The sequence below is a fragment of the Micromys minutus genome (assembly GCF_963924665.1).
Source record: "Micromys minutus genome assembly, chromosome: 4".
Taxonomy (NCBI): Eukaryota; Metazoa; Chordata; class Mammalia; order Rodentia; family Muridae; genus Micromys; species Micromys minutus.
This window is the reverse complement of record NC_137973.1, coordinates 37,222,678-37,235,285: the sequence shown is the minus strand read 5'-3', so window position 1 is coordinate 37,235,285 and position 12,608 is coordinate 37,222,678. Positions and strand designations below refer to the sequence as shown.

The 12,608-nt window shown below is 41.2% G+C and overlaps 1 protein-coding gene across 3 annotated transcripts in view; it reads right to left on the bottom strand.

The window, feature by feature from the left end:
- The window catches only part of CSDE1 (cold shock domain containing E1), a 35,506-nt gene extending 34,158 nt beyond the window's left edge, over nt 1–1,348 (bottom strand). For all 3 annotated transcript variants that reach the window (XM_080915915.1, XM_080915916.1, XM_080915917.1), the window contains exon 1: nt 1,273–1,348. The gene's annotated coding sequence lies outside the window, so the exon portion shown is untranslated. The remainder of the gene's footprint in view (nt 1–1,272) is intronic.
- Between the last annotated feature and the right edge of the window lie 11,260 nt (nt 1,349–12,608).

Genomic DNA, 12,608 nt, shown 5'->3' with positions numbered 1-12,608 from the left:
TTGGCAATTTTGTAAATTCCAAGCTCACAGCAGCCTAACATAATTTAACTGGCCAAACTCAACTACGACCTTTAAGCAGCATCCTTATCCCTTTCTGCTGTCCCCTTCAAATGCTTAAACAGAACTATCTTTTTGCTCATTTTAGTTGCAGAACAAGGAAACTAAGTGACCCAATGACGTTCAGATTGTTTTCTGCAGTGGAAAGTGTTAAGAAGTACTCCCTGCTCACCCCTGAGTCAAGCTGGAGACCAGCCACAAAGATGTTTCTAAGGTTAACTCTTTAAAGCAAAAGAATTGTAGCACTAAGATTTCGTATTGTTGAAACATTCGATGGTAAAATCTTCCCATTTGCTCTCCTACTGAGGCTCTAAGACTAGATACATGACAAAGCCAAGCCATTCATTGCACAATGTAGGCCAGTGCTTGCACCAAGTAGGGAGGACATCACGGAACTCTCCTAACGCAAGCCATTTACTCCAGACAGAAGAGTGGGAGACACGTGCCCAGAACCGGGCCCGACTCCCCTTTCAAATGTCAAGGGCAGTTAGGTGTGGAGACCCAGCTGTAAGTGATTGTGAGTAAAAAGGTGTCAATTCCGCCGCGCTAGGTCTGATATGGCTGAGAGAAAAGAGGTGTCCCTAAGCACTTTCCCTAGATAGAACAGGGTCTCAACCCACACACAAAGAAGGCGCCACTGCCGCACTGCGCTCTGGTAGACGTAGTCATATTCCCAAAGCCAGTGACGGCCAAGAAAGACAAGGTCCCGAAAAAAGAATAGGCCCTTCTCCCCGGGTCTCTTCCAGCTGCACACAAAGGACCGCGCCACCACCCCCTCACCCCTCCCGCCGGGACTTGTAGTTCCCTTTACCCCCGCCAAGCCGCAGAGGGGGAAGAGGACAGACTACAGCTCCCGGCAGCCTTCGCGCCCGAGCTCCGCACCCTCTGCCTCCATCTTGGCTGCGGTCGGAGCCTCCATTTTCGCTCCCTCCCCCAACTTCAGTCACCAACACCAACACCAACATCCCCACTACACGCACCTCCTGGCCCCAACTCCTCACTAAGGCTCCGCGGCCTGCCCTGAAGTCGAGACGGTTGAATCCGGGACGAAAAAGGAAACCTGGAGTAGGAACTCACACTTGAGCTCTCCTCCATCCGGAATTCTAGGAGTGCCCACCCTGACACTTAAAAGTCCCTTCTGTTAATCTGGGTCTCCTCACCTGTCTTTAGCCTGGCTTGTTGCTAACCCCAATTTAACACTGAGGTCGTACTCACCCCAACAGCTCAGCGCCCCCTCTCCAGCGCCGCCATAAGCAGCACGGCCCGGTACGTAGGAATAAATCTCGCTTCTCTCGCGAGAGTTGCAGGCTCGGAGCGCGTGCACGGGAAGGTGGGGGGGGGCGTGCTCTTAGGACGCTTGCGCGCTAGGGCTGAGTGAAGCCAACCACTGACCTGCGCTTAACCACACGCAAGATGGTGACTGTGTTCTTTTATACTCTCGCCCCTGAGTACCGCCAGAAGCAATCTCGGCGTTTACTGACTCTTCTGCGACGCTGGGGGCGGAGCGGAGAGTGACTTTAGGTGTCTCCGGTCTTCGGGAGCCTGAATGCTTTCGGTAACGAGGCTTAAGTAAACCTTAAGTAGGCACAGTGCTGAAGGCAGATCCGGGAAAGTCGTGGAAAAAAAGGATTTCACTTTCCTCAGCAATAATCCAGGAGTCAAACTGCAGTTTCTCTTTAGTCACGGGGCAGTCTTCTGTTTCCGACATTAGAATGGATTTCAATGGTTTAGAGAAAAGTTTATAACAAAGTAATTTGTAAATCTTATATGAGACCTTTTGTCTTCCAGAAATGTTGCTTTCGACAGACAAAAATAAACGAGGCCGTATGATTAACAAAATCTAAAATTCTCCAAACCACTGTAACTGTCTTTTTTAGTCACCAGAAGATACTTTAGTGTGTCAGTCTGAATAAGTATTTAAAAGGCTGGAATCAGGGTAAAAGGATGATTCGTCCGATTGTGGTAGAGGAGTATGATGGTTAAATCTGACCACTGCAAACTTTAATAGGGTGCTCTGCCAATAATCTAGTAAGACAATTACTTTACTCGGGTTCACTGAGTATCTTGTTGGCTTTTAATTTTTGTTTGTTTATTTGAGACAGTGTCTGCATAGCCCTGGTTGTCCTGGAACTCACTTTATAGCACATGCTGGTCTAGAACTCAGAGAAATCTGCCTGCTTTTGCCTTCTGGAATTAAAATTGTGGACTACCATGCCCAACTTCAGTGGCCCTCTTAACCATTTTGGGTAAAAGCTAGCCTCCTGAGAACACTCCCATCCACTTCCTGCTTTTGTGGGAGAATAGAACATTCTCATCCAAATGTACTTTCCTTGTGGGGGAGACAGGGACTCACTGTACAGTTCTGGCTCACCCAGAACTTGCTATGTAGATCTAACTAGCCTAGAACTCATGAGATTCCCCTTTCTCTGTTTCTCCAGTCCTGGGATTAAAGAGGCGTGCCACTACAGTCTGCCAAAAAGTACTCCTTATGAATACTTTGAGTTGATTATTCAGAGAAATTGCAGACCTCTGTAGACATAGGTAGGGCTCTAAGGGGGGGAAATTACATGTACAGTGTGTGTGTCCCCAATGTTGGGAATGCCAGACCCATGGATATCTGCTGAGAGAAGTGTGTTGCAGTCAACAAAGCTGAAAGGAGATCTGAAGAGGCCTTCGATCACAAAAGAACACACACATAATATGCAGTCACTGATAATTGGATACTAGCCTGAGAAAGCTCTGAATACCCAAGAAACAACTCGAGGACCATACAAGGCTCAAAAAAAGAAAGGCCAAATTGTGGAAGCCTCACCTCTTCTTAGAAAAAAAAAAGTGTATAGTACCCTCTCAGAATGTGGTACACCTAGTCCTTAAACCATTAATAATTCAAGAGCTAAGAATGCAGCCTTGTGGCAATCCGTGGTATTGAAAAATCATTATGTTTAATCTTTACACACCAAGAAAACATTGACTATTTCCATATTATGTTTTGTTTTATATGTATTTTGTGGTCATTATAACTAGTAAGATTTCAATGTATACTATCAAACCTTTAAAAAAATCAAGTACTGACAAATATATTTATATAGTTTTATGCAAAAATGCTTTTAAAATCTGTACATTTATCTGTTTTTTTAAAAATAAAATTGTTTAATTAAAAAAAAGATTCTTACTAAATGTACTCAAAAGACTTTAAATGACACTGCCTAGGGAAGATTTTCCCATTCTGAAATCTGAATGATAAGAAAACCAGTTATACCAACGGCTTTAGATATCCTTACAGCCAATCTGTCCACTTATGCTAATACCATGATTAAATGTTTGGATATTCCTGAAAAAAAGAGAGAGAGAGAGAGAAAGAGAGGCATTCGACGTTAGACATGGAGATGAAATTTGGAGTTTGTAAGCTGGTTTTCAGTCTTGCCTTGTGGATTACAGTTAAGCGATTGCACGAATCTCAGAAGAGACTTTAAACAAATTTATGACTGTTAAAGACTATGGGGACTTTTGTTTTTTGAGACAGGGTTTCTCTGTGTAATAGCCTTGGCTGTCCTGGAACTCTGCAGACAAAGCTGATCTTCAACTCACAGAGATTCACCTGTTTTCATGTACCAGCACTCCTGGCTGGCTATGGGGGCTTTTGAAATTGGACTGAATGAATTTCTGCATCATCTTATGGCTGCCAGCCTTTGGGGGCTGGGACTAGAGTGCTTTAGTTTGGAAGAAAGTGGTTCTCCCATAAACTCCTAGGGAGTTGCACTACTACAAGGTGTGGCCTTGTTGAAGCTGGAACTTCCCATTAGACTGTGCTGGTTTAGAAACCACAGAGATCTGCCTGGCTTTGTCGCCTAAATCCTAAGATTAAAGAGATATCCCATCCTTCCCATCTCACTTCTCTCTTCCTAGTTTCCCTTTATCAATCCAAGAAAGATCTTTCCAGAGGACAAAGAGATTGAAGATTGACACTTGGTCTGGACAGATTCTGAGGCCTTGGATTCGGGAATCTTTATCTGTGTAATAACATTTTTCCTCCTTTCTACCCTCACTCTTCATTTTTTCCTTCTTCTTTTGACAGGGTCTCTAAGAGTAGCCCAGACTTGTGTGGAGTGTGTCATAAACCTCCTGCCTCAGCTTCAGTGCTGGGATCACAGGCCTGCTCCACCAAGTCTGTCCTAAAACATAACCTTTGATTACTACCATTCAGTTCTCTTGTGTTATTCATGGCATATGTTGCCACCACTCCCTCCCTGATGCTCCAATGCACTCTTCCTTTGTATATTGTTAGATAGTATGTAATATTTACATGGGAGGAGCAGTAAAGATAGTATGCAAGCATCAACTGTTCTTTTTTTATGTGGCTACTATAGCCTACGCATCAAATAAACTTTGTTTTCCTATTTATGCACCATAATTTATATAGACTAAAATTATCGAATCTTCAGTGGAAAAAGAAAAAAATTAAATTTTCTTATATGTTATTCAACTTTGGGAATGTTTGCCTTAATAAAGAAAACTGGATGCTAGGTTCTGTGGCATATGCTTGTAATCCTAGCTACTTGGGAGGCTGAGGTAGAAGTATGGGAAAGTGTGAGACCAGTATGGACAACTTAGTGAGAACTTGCCTCAAAATAAAAAGACAGGCAGACAGACAGACAAGAGCCCAGCACAGTAATACACCTCTTTAATCTCAGTACTCAGCAGCCAGTGGCAGGTGGAGTCCACATAATGAGCTTCAGAACAGCCAGGGCTATGTAGAGAGAACCTTTCTACAAAACAAAATTAAACATTTGTTATACCACCCTCCCCCTTTGCTTTTGTCTTACAATCAAGAGATTGCTTGAATTAACAGCTTTCTTTAATAGAAGCATACTTTTTCTCAATAAATGACTCTGATTTTATGTGTGTGTGTGTGTGTGCAAAACAAAAAGAGAGCAAGGGAGAAGGGTTGATGATATAGTTTAGTGATCCCAGGTCCACACAAAGATAAAGACAGAAAGGAAAAAAAAAAAATGAATATGACCCTAGTCTCAGGGAACTCTCAGCTTAATGTCATTAAATAATCACAAAGCAAATATAAATGTGTAAGTGCAATGAAGGGCAGATGTACAATATTAGAATAGATAATCTCCAGCTCTGAGAAAGCCATCTTGAATTATAAGAGGAAGTGGTATTCTCTTTGTGTTGGGAACTTCCTTTCTGCCTCTCCCGTTGCCCAGTCATACACATCTCTTTAGTGCCCTCTTTGATGTCTTACCTTCCTAAGCACAGACACTCATTTGTAGCTCACTCTATTATTAGTTTATACTAGCTAGTGACTTCAGGACAGGACATTCATTTTGTATCTCTGGTTCCTGACAGTGCCTGGCCTAGACAAATTTGAAAGGCTTGAATGACTCGCACTGGACAGCTATTCACTGGACAGTAGAGAAGGCATTAGAAATTGGTTAATTCTTACAATTCCAGCACTCTAGAAATAGGAGGCTCAGAGTTCAAGGCTACATAACCATTTCAAGACAGCCTAAAGGTATATAAGAGACTCTCCCCTTCTCTGTCTCTCCCTCCCCTCCCAATGCCTCCTCCCCACTAAAAACTAAGAACTAAACACTAAAAACTAAAACCCAATGTCCTCCTAGAGATGTATAAAATGTAAACATTTCAAAACAGCTTTTTAAAAAATTAATTTGCCTATTTCTTGAATACGGGTATTTTCTCCTTTCCCTGGCCACATATTGAGTTTAGGAATTCTTATCTTTTGTTACCAAAGAACTGCCTTGGGTTCTTGTACTAGAAGCAAGATCATGTGAAACTGGACTAAAAGTAGAATTAGGTCTAGGAGCACACATTCAGAAATATCTCAGCAAAAGGAAAAGTAAAACTTAATAGTGTCACTGTGTTCTATTGGTATAATTCATGCAGAGAACAATGTGATTTCCAGAATTACAGGAACCTTTAAGCCTTAAATGGTCATTTCACCTTATTCTGGGCATGCCCAATTCCTTTATCAGATCATATTTAACACAAATATAAGTACATCTGAACCTAGAGGCATAGGTTTTAGCTTCTGAGGCAGGAGGAATATGAGTTCAAGGCTAGAACTAAGTTAAGAACAATACCTTATCTCAAAGTATGTGTCTCTGTGGGGTGGAATCTGTGCCACAAGATCATGATACAAATCTAGAGAGGCTCAGGCATGCCAGTTACACTAGACCCAAGCACACAGCCTGGGCGACATATTAAGTTCCAGAACAGCCTTGGCTTCTACAGAGTAAGACAAAACCAAAGGGGGAGGGTGGTATAACAGAATAATATTATTATTTGGTTGGAACCCTTGCTCACCTCTTGAACAAGCTGGGAAACCATACCTGCTCTCCTTCCGTCAATCTGGCTCCTGGCTAACAAGTCTCACCTTTCCCCATCTGCATTTCAGGCAACCAGAGGTTCAGTTTTTGACCATATATGGGCACAATCCCAGCTCCTAGCTGACACATCATCACATCTCAGCTAAGAGCTATAAAACCAAACCCCCTTGTGGAGGCGGGTGCTCAGTTTTCCTGACCCCATTCTTTGGGACCAGTGAGCCCTCCTGGAAGCAGCATCTGCCAGTTTTACCTATATCTTTTTTTTTAACCTGGTCTAATCTGGCCTATATTGTGTTGGAAGACCTACTAAATATGATTTGAAAAATAGATTATTTATTCTTTCTACAATTAAGACTCAAAGCTAGCAGTATCTTTTATTTTAAGAAGAAGGTACTGGGGTTGGGGATTTAGCTCAGTGTTAGCGAGTACAACAGCTTGCCTCTGCCCCCCCAAGTGTTGGTTGGGTAGCTATCACTCCCTGGCCAACATTATTTTGTTTTGTTTTTTAGGAGTGGATTATTTATTGTGTATACAGCTCTACCTGCACGTATGCCTGCAAGCCAGAAGAGGGTACTAGATCTCATTATAGATAATTATGAGTCAACATATGATTACTGGGAACTGAACTCAGGACCTATGGAAGAGCAGCCAGTGCTCTTAACCTCTGAGCCATCTCTCCAGTCCCTGTTCATTTATTTTTTGATACAGGTTTTCTTTGTGTAGTCCTGAATGTCCTGGAACTAGCTCTGTAAACCAGGTTGGCCTTGAACTCAGAGATCCACCTACCTCTGCTTCCAGAGTACTTGGATTAAAGGCATGTGCCAGATAAATACTTTTTAAAAGGTGAATTTTGAAGCCAAATCAAAATTGAAAAAGGTAACAACCTTTTTATTATTTTTAGAATACTCTTAGTTAAAAATGAAACTTGGAAAATCATTTATACAATGGAGTACTCACGGATTTGGGGAGATTTAAGGATCAACTCTTAATTACTTAATCAATGGATTAATTACTTTTGCTCATTTGTCAGTCTTATTTTTATGTTCTCAGAAACTTACACAGGCAGTGAAACTTATTAAGGCCCTATGCTTTTTCATCTTTGTAATATCAATATGCATTTTAGCTTTGGAATTCGAAATTAGCTTTGTAAAAACCAAATACATTCCCAACAAAATCCCTTACATATATGGAAGATTTTCTCCCTTCCCCCCCCCCCAATTAGAAAAAACAAGCATTTTATGTATTGGTGTTTTGCCTATATGTATGGTTTCAAACAAAGTGCATGCTTGCTGCCAAAAGAGGGCTAGACAGTGTGTCATAGTCCCTGAAACTGTAGTTACAGACTCATTTAGGTAAAACCTGAGTCCAGCAAGTGCTTTGAACGGCTGAGCCATTTATTCAGCCCTATAGATAGTTTCTTGTTTGTCTGTCTGTCTGTTTTCAGACAGGAGTATATGTGTAGCTTTGGCTGACTTAGAACAGTCTTCCCTTAAATTTACAAAATCCACCTGCTTCTGCTTTGAGGCACTGTGATTAAAGGTGAACAGTATCACACTGGGTTTTGGAGGTTTTGAGTACCGGCACACAGGTGTTTTGGGTTTTTTGGGGGGGTCAATATTCCATTAAAAAATTGGGCCACTGGGGAGCCCTTTTATTTTTCATTAATTTATTTATTTGTATTATTTATTTATTTATTTATTTTACATAAGTTTAAATTTACTCAACATTTAAGGTTGTTTTTTTCTTACATTATACTGTTCTTATATGGGAAAGTTAAAAAGTGACTTTTTTGTGTGTGAAACTATAGATATAGAGGATGGGGAAAAGATCCACACCTCGGGTATCAGAGCAGGAACATACACACTAGAGCAAAATTTACACTCAACCAATTGAGACTGAGGGTGGTGGTAATGTGTAATCCTACCATTAAGGGAGGTTGAAGCAGAAGGATCAGGAATTTAAGGTCATTCTAACCTTCATAATGAGTCTGAGACTAGGCAAGCCATGGAGACTCTGTTTCAAAATAAGCAAAACCAAAACTTCAGAGTGTGGTCAGGTCTGCTGTTAATCCCAGCATTGAAGAGGCAGAGGCATTCAGATCTCTGTGAGTTCAAAGTTAGCCTGACTTACAGGCCAGCTTAGGCTGCGTTGTGAGACAAAACAAAGCAAAAATAAAATTGATGTAATAATTATGATCTTGTCCTAGAACACTACAATCCAAATATTTTTATTTCTTAACCTATCAATTACAAATCATATTAATAATAACATAACACTATTATGAAAATATTAGCCTGTTACACTAACATTTGAGAAGCCAGTGCAGGAAGAATCTGACCTTCAAGGCCAGCTTAGGCAGCAAAGATACCCAGGGCTACAAAATGAGATCTGTCTCAAAGAACAAAAATTATAAGTAAGAGTGTAGGAGAAAGAACAGAAAACAAACAATCAAACAAACCCAGCATCAGACTTAGAAGAAGGGTTATGGTAATGTATAAAACTTAGCAGTTTTAAGCCGTCACTGAGATGATTGCTCAGAGCCAGGGAACCTGAGAGAAGTACGGAGCAAAACACATTTACCTGTCTGTCCGGTGTGTGACTGTATGTGCATGTGTGTGCGTGTCTGCCTCTGCCTCCAGAGTGCTGGGGTTAAAGGCATGCAGCATAACACCCAGCCCTAACCTCATTTTAATTTAGCTTGTCGTACTTAGCTCCTGACAAAGATCAGCTGTACTTAGAATACAGTGCAAAGTCTTTCACAGTGGTCTAAGGTTCTACATGATCTATGCCCCATCTCATTCTCTAGACCCATTGTGATTTGGTTCTACCAACACTTGGCCCTTCCAACACTGCAAGATGATTCAAAACCCACGACTTTGTTGTTGCCTGGCCTGGGAAAAGTTGCTCTGTCAACACCTATCTGGCCTGTTGGTGTCATTCAGGATTCAGCTCAGTCGCCACTGGTTCCAGCTTCGACCACCCCTCTCACATTATTCACTCATCAGTGAATGTATTGCTATCCAAAATTAAGATATTTTTTAATTTGTTTATTGCCCATTTTTTTCGAACTCTGGCACAAAGTTCTCAGTGTGATTGATCACTGTATCTGTAACAATCACACCAGTGATGTTCATAATTAGTCAATAATACATATGAGCAGGATAATTAACATGTTTTAATGGGTCTAAGGTTGTGTTGATTGTTTATTTACGGATGATAAATAAGTAAGCATGTCATCATTTTCCACCAGCGGATGGTGGCACACACCTTTCATCCCAGTACCTAAGAAGTAGAGGGAGGTAGTTCTCTGAGTTCCAGGCCAGCTCCGGTCTACAGAGTGACAACCAGGGCTACAAAGAGAAATCCTGTCTCAAGAAAACCAAAGATAAATAAATAAATAAATAAATAAATAAATAGAAAGAAAGAAAGAGAAAGAAAGAAATATGTTGCCAGTTTTTGTTATGACGTGATACTTTAATTATCTAGGTTATTTTGTTTTGTTTTGTTATGTATCCCAGGTTGGCCTCAAACTCCTGATCTTATTTCATCAGCCTCCTGAGTGCTGGTCTTACAGGTGTGCACTACCTTGCCAGTCTGGAGTTTATACATACATATATTGTTTGTATGAGTGACCTCGAACTATCAGAGATCTGCCTGCTTCTGCCTTAGTGCTGAGATTAGAGTGTGCCTTTAATCTGAAACTGGAGTTGTGAGCCACCATAAGGGTGCTAGAAACTGAATCTGAGTTCTCTGAAGAGCAAAAAATGCTCTTAACTATTGAGCCATCTCCCCAAACCTTTCTTTCTTATTTTTTTTAAAGGATTGTTTATTTATTTGTCTATTTATGTGTTTATGTGCTTCTATAAGTTTATATAAACTACATGTTTGCAGGTGCCCGTGGGAGCCAGAAGAGATCCACTGGAATTGAAGTTATATTGAGTTTTAAGCTGACTCTCTTCCCCCACCCCAGTCGGTTTGAATAGGAATAGTCCCCATAGGCCCACATATTTAAATGCCTGGTCTTGGTCATTAAAGAGTGGTGCTGCTTGTCAGATCTAGAGACAGAACTCTTGGCTCCTTCTCCAGCACTACATCTGCCTGTGCCCTGCCGTGCTTCCTGCCATGATGGCAATGGACTAAACCTCTGAAATGTAAGCAAAGCCCAGTTAAATGCTTTCTTGTGTAAGAGTTGCCTTGGTCACGGTGTCTCTTCACAGCAATGGGACACTGTTAAGACAGTAAAGGGGCTAGGAATGGAAACCGGGTTCTCTACAAGAGTAGTATGCACTCTTAATCATCCATCTAGCCCCTTGCTTCTTAGCTTTGAGGCAAAGCTTTACTATGTGGCCCAGGGTGACCTTGATCTTGTGAGCTCCATGACTGTCCTGAATAAGCATCCTAAGTACCTAGGACTACAGCCAATTGTGGCAAACCCAGCCACAGTTTAAAGTACATTATTTATTAAGCAAGTCATCTAAATATATTTAGACATAAAGCTGGGCCAGATTCAATTCCTAGCACCTGGAGGCTCACAACTGCCTGTAACTCCAGTTCCATAGGATCCAACACCCTCTTCTGGCCACTCTGGGTACTGTCATCCCAGTCCCTTAAATTTGGGTTGATGGTTTTGATCATTTTATAAATTATACATACGTTGCCATTTTAAAGGTTGACTTACAAATGGTTTTAGTCTTGGACAGGGAAGAAACTAAAGGGAAGGGTGTTGAAAAGAAGAAAGGGGGATATAGAAATATTATAAAAAATTAGACAAATAGTGGTAGATTATTGAATCTACTCTTTTTTAAAGATTTATTTATTTATTATATATAAGTACACTAGAGCTGTCTTCAGACACACTAGAAGAAGGTATAAGATCCCATTACAGATGGTTGTGAGCCACCATGTAGTTGCTGGGAATTGAACTCAGGACCTTTGGAGGAGCAGTCAGTGATCTTAACCGCTAAGCCATCTCTTCAGCACCTTAAAATGACATCTTATTTATTTTCTGTGCACATGTGTGTGAGTGTGGATGTTAGGGGTTGAAATCAATTTGTCAGGCTTTGATTGGAGCCTTTTCTCCAGCTCCAGAGTTTCTGGATCAATAGGGAGACCTTCCTGTAAGCAGGATGCTAGCATTTTAGTCACTAGTAAAACATTTCATTGTGAAGTGAGAAGGAAACCTTTGTGTGTTGTTTTGTCTTCTTTTTTCAAAATATAAGGTTTCACAGAACCTTATATACAGATGTCCTAGGGACAATAAGGACATAGTTTATGTATTTACTTATTTTTGAGACAGGGTCTCACTAAGTAGCCCTGCATAGCCTGGAACTATGTAGACCAGACTGGACTTGAACTCACAGAGTTCCACCCACCTCTGCTTCTGGAATGAATGCAGAGTCTAAAGCCATGAGATACCATGCCTAGCTAAAATGTAGTTTTGTTTGTTTTTGCTTTTCAAGACAGGGTTTTGTTGTGTAGCTCTGGCTGGCCTCGAACTCACAGAGATCTGCCTGCTTCTGCCTCCTGAGTCTCTTTTGTTAGGAAAATCTCCAAAGTATCTATTATTGAACTTTGTGGTGTTTGTTGTTAAAACTGCCAATGTTGTGAAAAGATGACATCCTGGATTTCAACACCAATGTTAGGAAAAGGATGAAGATAGTGGGGGGAATATGGCCCATGGAGGTTCGGGGAGTCCTGGGGATAAGGGAGATGCCTCTGGGACGCCCATGTTGGGAATCCCTTCCCCCTGAGGGACCAGCCACATGGGAGAGTTAAGGGTAGTAGAGGCAGAGAGAGAGAGAGAGAGAGAGAGAGAGAGAAATAGAGGCCGCCACCATGAGCACGTGGGGAGAGAGGGGGGAAGGGAAGGGGAAGAAGAGGAGGGATGGGAGGAGAGCAAGGCTGCAAAAGAGAACAAGAGCAAGAGCTTGAATCTACTCTTAAACCAAAAACTATCTTATAGCCATAATCTTACTTTGTAGAGATCTTTATACTTTGACGCAGAACTGAGGTTATATTTTGTTATACAGGTACAGAATTTGTATATTGATACAGGTTTAAGGTTTTCATTGGTATAAATCTTTGTTATATTGATACAAAATTTAAGATTTTGTTACAGCATAATTATGTATATTTTAACTCTTATTTAGGCATTGTGCCTATGCAACTTGTTTAAAAATACAAGGTTTAGTC